Source organism: Coenobita brevimanus, chromosome 110 (genome assembly GCF_032717465.1).
Source record: "Coenobita brevimanus isolate Jiangsu-jjx chromosome 110, ASM3271746v2, whole genome shotgun sequence".
NCBI lineage: Eukaryota > Metazoa > Arthropoda > Malacostraca > Decapoda > Coenobitidae > Coenobita > Coenobita brevimanus.
The window spans coordinates 15,718,722-15,726,193 of NC_137063.1; positions in this window are offsets into that span (position 1 = coordinate 15,718,722).

Below are 7,472 nucleotides of genomic sequence, written 5' to 3' on the forward strand. Positions count from 1 at the left end.
GGTAGAGGCGAAAGTGAGAATTTCGTAGTAGAGTTGTGGAGTGTAATTATGGACCTTTCAGAAATAAGTTGCTAAGTGGTTGGATGGCTTCCACCTCACTTTGTTCCTTCCCCTCCATAATTTTCCTATCCCAACACCTTCCCTCCCTCCCTCCATTTCTTCATGTTGTTATTATTCTGTTCCTCCTTCAAACGCTACTACTGTTTCCCTCCCTCTCTCCCCTGCCGTACATTATTCTTCACTCACCGTTCCCCCCCCCCCTCTCTCTCTCTCTCTCTCTCTCTCTCTCTCTCTCTCTCTCTCTCAATGATACAGCTCATTTTAACTTATTCAGTAAGAAGGCATTTCTGTAGTACACTAATTATATATATATATATATATATATATATATATATATATATATATATATATATATATATATATATATATACTCCTATCGGAGTGGATGACATACATTCTTTCTCTCTAGACATGTAGGTAGGAAGAAATATATATACAGTATAGATATAGATATCTTTGGGTATTACTGAAAGTAATATCAGCTGACTGGTATAGAAGTGGGATGAATGTAATGTCCACTGGGAGAAGTACAATACGTTCTTTAATATAGAAGTGAAGGAGGTAGGGAGAGAAAGTGCGAGGTTGGGAAGAAGGAGAAAGAATGCTGAGGTAAACAGAGAAAGAGGACTTGGGGCTAGAATAAGAAGGCACAGAAAGAGTAGTCAGGTAGTGAGAAGGGAGACGGGGAGAGAAAGAGAGGCATATGGAGAAAGGAGTAAAACAAATAGGGACCTTGGGTAAAAGGAATATAGAGTGAAAGGTGTTACAGGGAGAAAAGGCGGGGAAGGGATAGAAAAAGGAAGGTAGAAAGAGATTGATAAAGGAGGAAGTGGGGAATAAAATAACAAGTTGGCAAAATAATTAAGGAGAGGATTAGATGAGAAGATTGAGGATGAGGGAGATAATAAGGAATAAGGAATAAATGTGAAAATGAAGTAGTGAAGGAAACAGTAAGTACAAAGGAATGCAGAGGAAAGCAAACAGCAACAAAATTGTTGGTTAGAATAGCAGGAGGTTTCCCCCCCCATCCCATTAAACCCTCCACCCGAAGTCGGCATGAAATAGCGAGAAAGAGCACCATGTAGCATGGGAAAAACTGTCATGGAAAATTTATACGAAAGAGGGAAAGGAAATCTTATTCTACACTATCTACCTGAAGAGAAAACAACAGTATTAATCGATGTTGTTCTGCAGATTGTATCATCCTGGCCCTGAAAAAACAAAGTTTCTTTCCTACAGAAATATTCAGGAATGAACGTACTACTGTAAACATTGATTTAAAAGACATAATTATTTGGGCGACCTTTAGCGGTTAGTACTATATCACAGTATATTACAGTGGAAAGCAGTTTCTTCCATATATTTTGAACACTGTTAAAGAAGAAATGCTGAGCTTCGTGTGGCTGGAATCATTTGCTGATTATATTATACCTATTACCCCTAATATAAGTTGAGTGATCGACTTTGAAGTATTTATCAATAGCCATATTTATTGTTCCCATTGAATATTTTAAACACCTCAATTAAATCTCCTCGTAACCTGTATCTATTTAAGGTTTCTAAAGGTTCCTCATATGGTTTATTTCTTAATCTAGGAAACATTTTTGTCACCCTTCGTTGCACTCTCTCTTTCTCTTTCTTTTTTTTTTTTTTTGTAATGAGGTGACTAGTACTAGATGTAGGAATTTAAATGTAGGCAAACTAGAGAATAATACAAGGTGAGGATGATTTTTTTTTTTTTTAAATAAGAATGCACTACCAATGAGTCCGATTAATTTGTCTGCTTTCTTAACAACCTTCATACGATGTTTACTTGTCTGAAGATCATTTGTTACTATAATTCCTAACTCTTTTTTCGTGACTGCCATTATCAAGTTGAATACTCTTCATAATGTAACTGCTTTTTTCATTCCTATTTCCAATGTTCAGCGTTTTTCATTTACTTATATTAAATCACATCTGCCAGGTTTGGTTCCAGTTAAGCAGTCGATTAAGGTTATTTTGAATTACCTGCCTCTGTAAAGATGTGTCTGCTTTGTTTCCAACTTTAGTATCACTAGCAAATTTTGATAGTTTACAAAATAAACCCTCATCTATTCATACGTCATTTATGTATACTGAAAACAGAATAGGACCCAATACTGAGCCCTGTGGCACACCACTAGTATATAACATTTGTCCAATCTGATTCCTTACCAATTATCATGATTCTCTGTTTACGCCCAATAAAGTAATTATTGATTATCCTGAGCACACTGCTTCTGAACCCATGTGCATTCAGTTCTGGAGTAGTCTTTTATGTGGAACTTTACCAAATGCCTTTTGGAAATTGAGATAGATAATGTCAACTGATCTGGTCTCATTGTAAATACTGAATACATAGAAGATATCCAAGAGAGCGTAGGACTAGAGTGATCATTGCAAAAACTGTGTTGTGAATCGTTGGTGGGATTATTTATTTCCAAGTGTTTAACAAACTTGTCTCTAATATTAGCTCCCAACAACTTGCATTCCACTGAAGTTATGCTCATTGGCCAAAAATTTTCTGGTTGTGATTTGTCGTTTTGAATATCGGAGTTACATTTTCTAGAGTCCACTCATGAGACAGCTTGCCATTTTGATTTGGTGATTTATTGAATAGCTCAGCTCCTGGCTATGATATTTCATTCACTGCTTCTTTCAGAATGCGCAGAGATATTTTATTTGACCCTGCTGTTTTATTTTTAAGTTTACCATTGGCAAAGTGTACATCATTCTCGCTAACAGTAATGTTAATTATGTCACCCTCTTCTAAGATAACAGGAAAAGCTGAAGGAATTAAATCTGTAATTCAACTGTAAATACGGATGCAAAGAAAATGTTGAGAATATATTTCTTGTCATTCCCATGAAAAGTTTAATGTCTTTATAGAGCACTTTCAAAATTATGTTTATAGTTTCATCAATGGGTATATTAGTAATAAGTGAGGTAACATCAAAGCTGCACATAAAATAAGTGTCAGGTATATAAATTTTAGACAGGGAATCCGCAAACTCGTACGAGTTCTTCACCACCAATGAGTTCACGATGAAGAACTCATATGAGTTTGCAGATTCCCTGTCCAAAATTTATATATCTGACACTTACTTTATGTGCAGTTTGGTTGTTGCCTCCCTTTTTACTAATATACCCAATGATTAAACTATAAACATAATTTTGAAAGTTCAGAATTTTAACCATCTCTGTTTCACCATCGGCATACTCTCCTTTATCTGTGGCTATTGGGTCAATTAGTGTTGCTATGACCTTCTTGTTTCTGATGTAGCTGAAAAGTTCTTTAGGGTTGGATTTACTGATATGAACAATGTGAGCTTCAGAGATTTTTTTCCTTCGCTTTACAAGTTTGTTTTGCGTTACAACAAAGAGCATCATATTTGTATTTATCACTTTAATTCTTTATCGGATTTTATCGATTCTTATCGTTTATGAAGGCTGTAACATGCTTGCATGCATCGGCCTAGGCCACCTACTGTAATGGCGGCTCTCCACAGTGCTAGATCTCTGGCAGCCTCCCTGTTCAGTCCGTTGTCTCTGAAGTAACACTATATGACCTCGTCCCAAGTCTTTTTCGTTTGCCTCTCTCAACCCTACCATTGACGTTCACATTTATCACTTTCCACGCCCAACTGTCATCCTCCATCGTCTAGACATGCCCAGACCATCTCAATCTGCCCCTCCTCATCAAAGCACCAATACACTCCAGTCCTATCCTTCCTCTCAACTCTTCAGTCATAAACCTAGCCCCTCCAGGCCTCGCATTCAAGGACGCACTGCACGTCCATCTAATCATTGTCATTTCTGTATGTTTGAGCATAAGAATATCTTCTTCCTTTGCTATCTAGGTCTCACTACCATACAGCATTTCACTCCTTACACATGCCAAACACAAAGATCCCTTAGCAAGAAGGAAGAGCGCCCCCACTGTCAGGAGAGGCAACACTCCTGACCTTAGGCACAGAGCTCCAGCCACCACCTCCAGCGCACAGCATGTCCCCCAAATAACAAAACTCCTTCACACACTCATGAGACTCACCAACAAGATTAATCCTTTTTTCGCTTAACAATTGGTGTATGTTCTCCTGACTCATCGTACACGAAATCAGCATTATTTTGCAGTCTACCTCTAAGACACTGCATGTCTTATGCACCCATATCACAAATATTGCACAAAATGGAGTTACTTCCCACACCCTTGTAGCATATCGCACATGGCCACTCTCCCTCTGCTTTAACAGTTCTGCCACCAGTCCTAGGTATGATCACTTTCGTTTTTATCCACAGTTACTCTCAAACCCTTATGCCCCATTCCGTCTTTCCACTTTTTCTAAATTTTTCTTCAGCCTCCCTTTCATTCTCTGAAATCAGCAGCATGTCATTTACATACAACATCACCCATGGGAGCCCATTTCTGAAGTTATGTGAGAGAGCATCTAGCACCATGGCAAACAATAAGAGGCTCAAGACTGATCCCTGATGCACTCCAATATTCACGAAGAACTCATCACTCAAGTCTCCATTCACTCCCACCTGGGAGCAAGAACTCACATATATAGCCATAACCACTGTAACCAGCCATTGCTCGATCTCAAACTTTCTCATTGCCCACTTCAGTACCTCCCTAGGAACTCTGTCAAAGGCCTTCTCCAGATCAAGAAAAACAAAGTACAGGTTCATTTTCTTTCCTGTGTAGTTTTCTTGAAGCTGGTGGACTATGAATATGGCATCAGTGGTCCCTTTGTCTGGCACAGATTCAAACTGCATCCCATCAATATATATTCCTTCTCTAATCATACTTTCTAGGACTCTCTCCATTACCTTCATTATCTGGTCCAAAAGTTTTATGCCTCTGTAATTTCCTTTTCCAGGGCATCACCCTTCTCATTTTACACATTACGGTCACACTCTTCAGGCAGTCATCTGGGACCACACACACACATATATAAGTATTTATCAAATCAGTAACTAACTCCACTAATGTATCTCCTGAGGCCTTCAGCATATCAGCCATCAGCCCAGACACACCTGCCACCTTTCCCAGTTGCATCCTGTCTATAGCCCTGCTCACAGTAGCAGCTTCAATCAAAAGCCAATGGCCAAACACTGGATCTGCTGACAAACCTTCCCTGTTCCAGTCAAACTTCATTCAGCAACAGATTACAATGATTTCTCCAGGCATCTTTAATATCCTCAGTCCTTACTGTCAACCACTACCTATACCTCATCATTCGTCACACACTGCTTACCTAAGATATCCCTGTTTTCCCTTCTTATCTGCTTTGCCACCTTATATACTATATTCTTCCATTCAACACCGTTTAGGTTTTCCAGTAAAAGTGTCCGAGACTCTGACTTTGCCCTGTATACCTCCTTTCTGGCCCTACACTTGGCAGCCAAGTGTAACAGACCTCTGTTACCACACCTCTTCCATGCCCAGAAAAGCCTTCTTTTTTCCTTAGCAGCGGCTTCTACACCCTCATCCCACCACCTTATTACCTTGTCTCTTAGGGTGCCCCTTGTCCATCCACACACTGAATCAGCAACTCTCAGGAGATTGTTCTTGAGAGCTTTGTACTGTTCATTTACATTTCTGTCCACAGCTCCTTGCTCAGCCTAAACTTTGCTCATTTCACTATCATCCCTCACTGCTTGTTTTTTCAACTCCCTTATTTTCCTGCAAGATGCATAGGTCCTCTTCTTCACCACCTGCCTTGCGCAATGTCACATATCAGTAATCTGTGTTGCTGCACACACTCATCGCTCCCTATAACTATAACATCTCTCACCAACCTCCTAACAGTCCTCTTGACCAGGAAATAATCATTTTGGCTACTATTTCCTCCAGACTGATATGTAATCAACCTACTCTCTTTTTTCCCAAAATGTGTTGCACACAACCATGTTCATCGCCTCCCCAAATTCGAATATCCTTTCCCTTTCCACATTCCCTGTACTGTATGTGCATCTCCCATGTACCCCTTCATATCCATGAACCCCCTCACCCACATCATCATTTAAGTCCCCTCCCAAAACTACAATCTCATCATCCCCCATGCCCCTTACCACACATTTCAAGTCATTCCAGAATCTATCTTTTTCTACATCATCCAAGCCAGCCTGTGAAACATACACCAATATAAATGAAGTTATGAATTTGCTGAACAATATTCTTACTCCTATAATCCTTTCATTCACTGTGATTATATTCATGACATATTCCAATCATTTTTCCCTGACCCAACACACCCATACCACCATATCTATTTACACTTCCATGCCAGAATATATATCTGTTATAATGATCCGATTTCTGTATGTTTGTTTGCTTGTCATCGTAATACAGCAAAAAGCGCGCAATGTAGCGGAATTATTGTAAGAGCAAGGTACCATTAAAATACTCTCACTTGAAGAATAAAACAATTTCCAGTCCAATCGGGCCACCAGTTCCTGAGTTATGACTCATTTTGGCCTTTTACTTCAAATTTAGTATTTGATTTTAGTGGAGGGGATGCATTCGTCCCTGGTCTGGTATTGAAACTACCAGCATGACAGAAGAGAGCAGAGTGACGTGTTTGTTGTATTATCACTCTCTCGCCTCTCCTTCCTCCCTCCAAATACTCCTAAAATTGTATATTATAATGCTACAGTATAATTTAGTATAATAGCAAACACTACTCTCCTGCCTGTCTCTCTCTCTCTCTCTCTCTCTCTTCTCAACGGGTGTCCCAGCAGGACACAAATCAGGGAAACTTCCTCTATCCGTCTCGCTCATGGCATGAGTAATTCAAGTTTTTGTTTCCTTTCGACTGAATATAGGAACTGACGATATCGAGCGAAGGCCACCGAAGGCTGCCCTTAAGCGAGTATATATAATATTATTTTTCTGTTCAAGTTTTTTTTTTTTTAGCTGAAACCCAGTGTTTAATATTCACATTCCAACATTTGGGTTTATTATTTTGAGCATGCTGCCTGTTGCATAATGAAATACATAACTTTACTTCTTTATTGAGAGTATCTGTGAATAATTTCCATATTTCATTATTATCTACTTTTTGAACTTTGCAGCAACTACCCCTGACATTGCTGTCACTGATTTTAATGTTGAATGTGACCATGAGATGGTCACTAGTATCAAATTCTTCCCTTACCATAACATTACTTACTATGTTTATCAGTGTGGCCATAAACGGATCAAATATGCAACTTCCTCGTCTTAGGTTGCGGCCACACTTGCTCGAAACATGTGTTGGCAAAATGTTTCAAACTGTGCCCGGAGCAATGTTACAGACATGTTTGAAACAAGTGTCTCAAACATGTTGGCAACTCTGATGGAATCATGTTGGTAGCACCGGTGTGGACGAGGCTTTGAGCTGTGG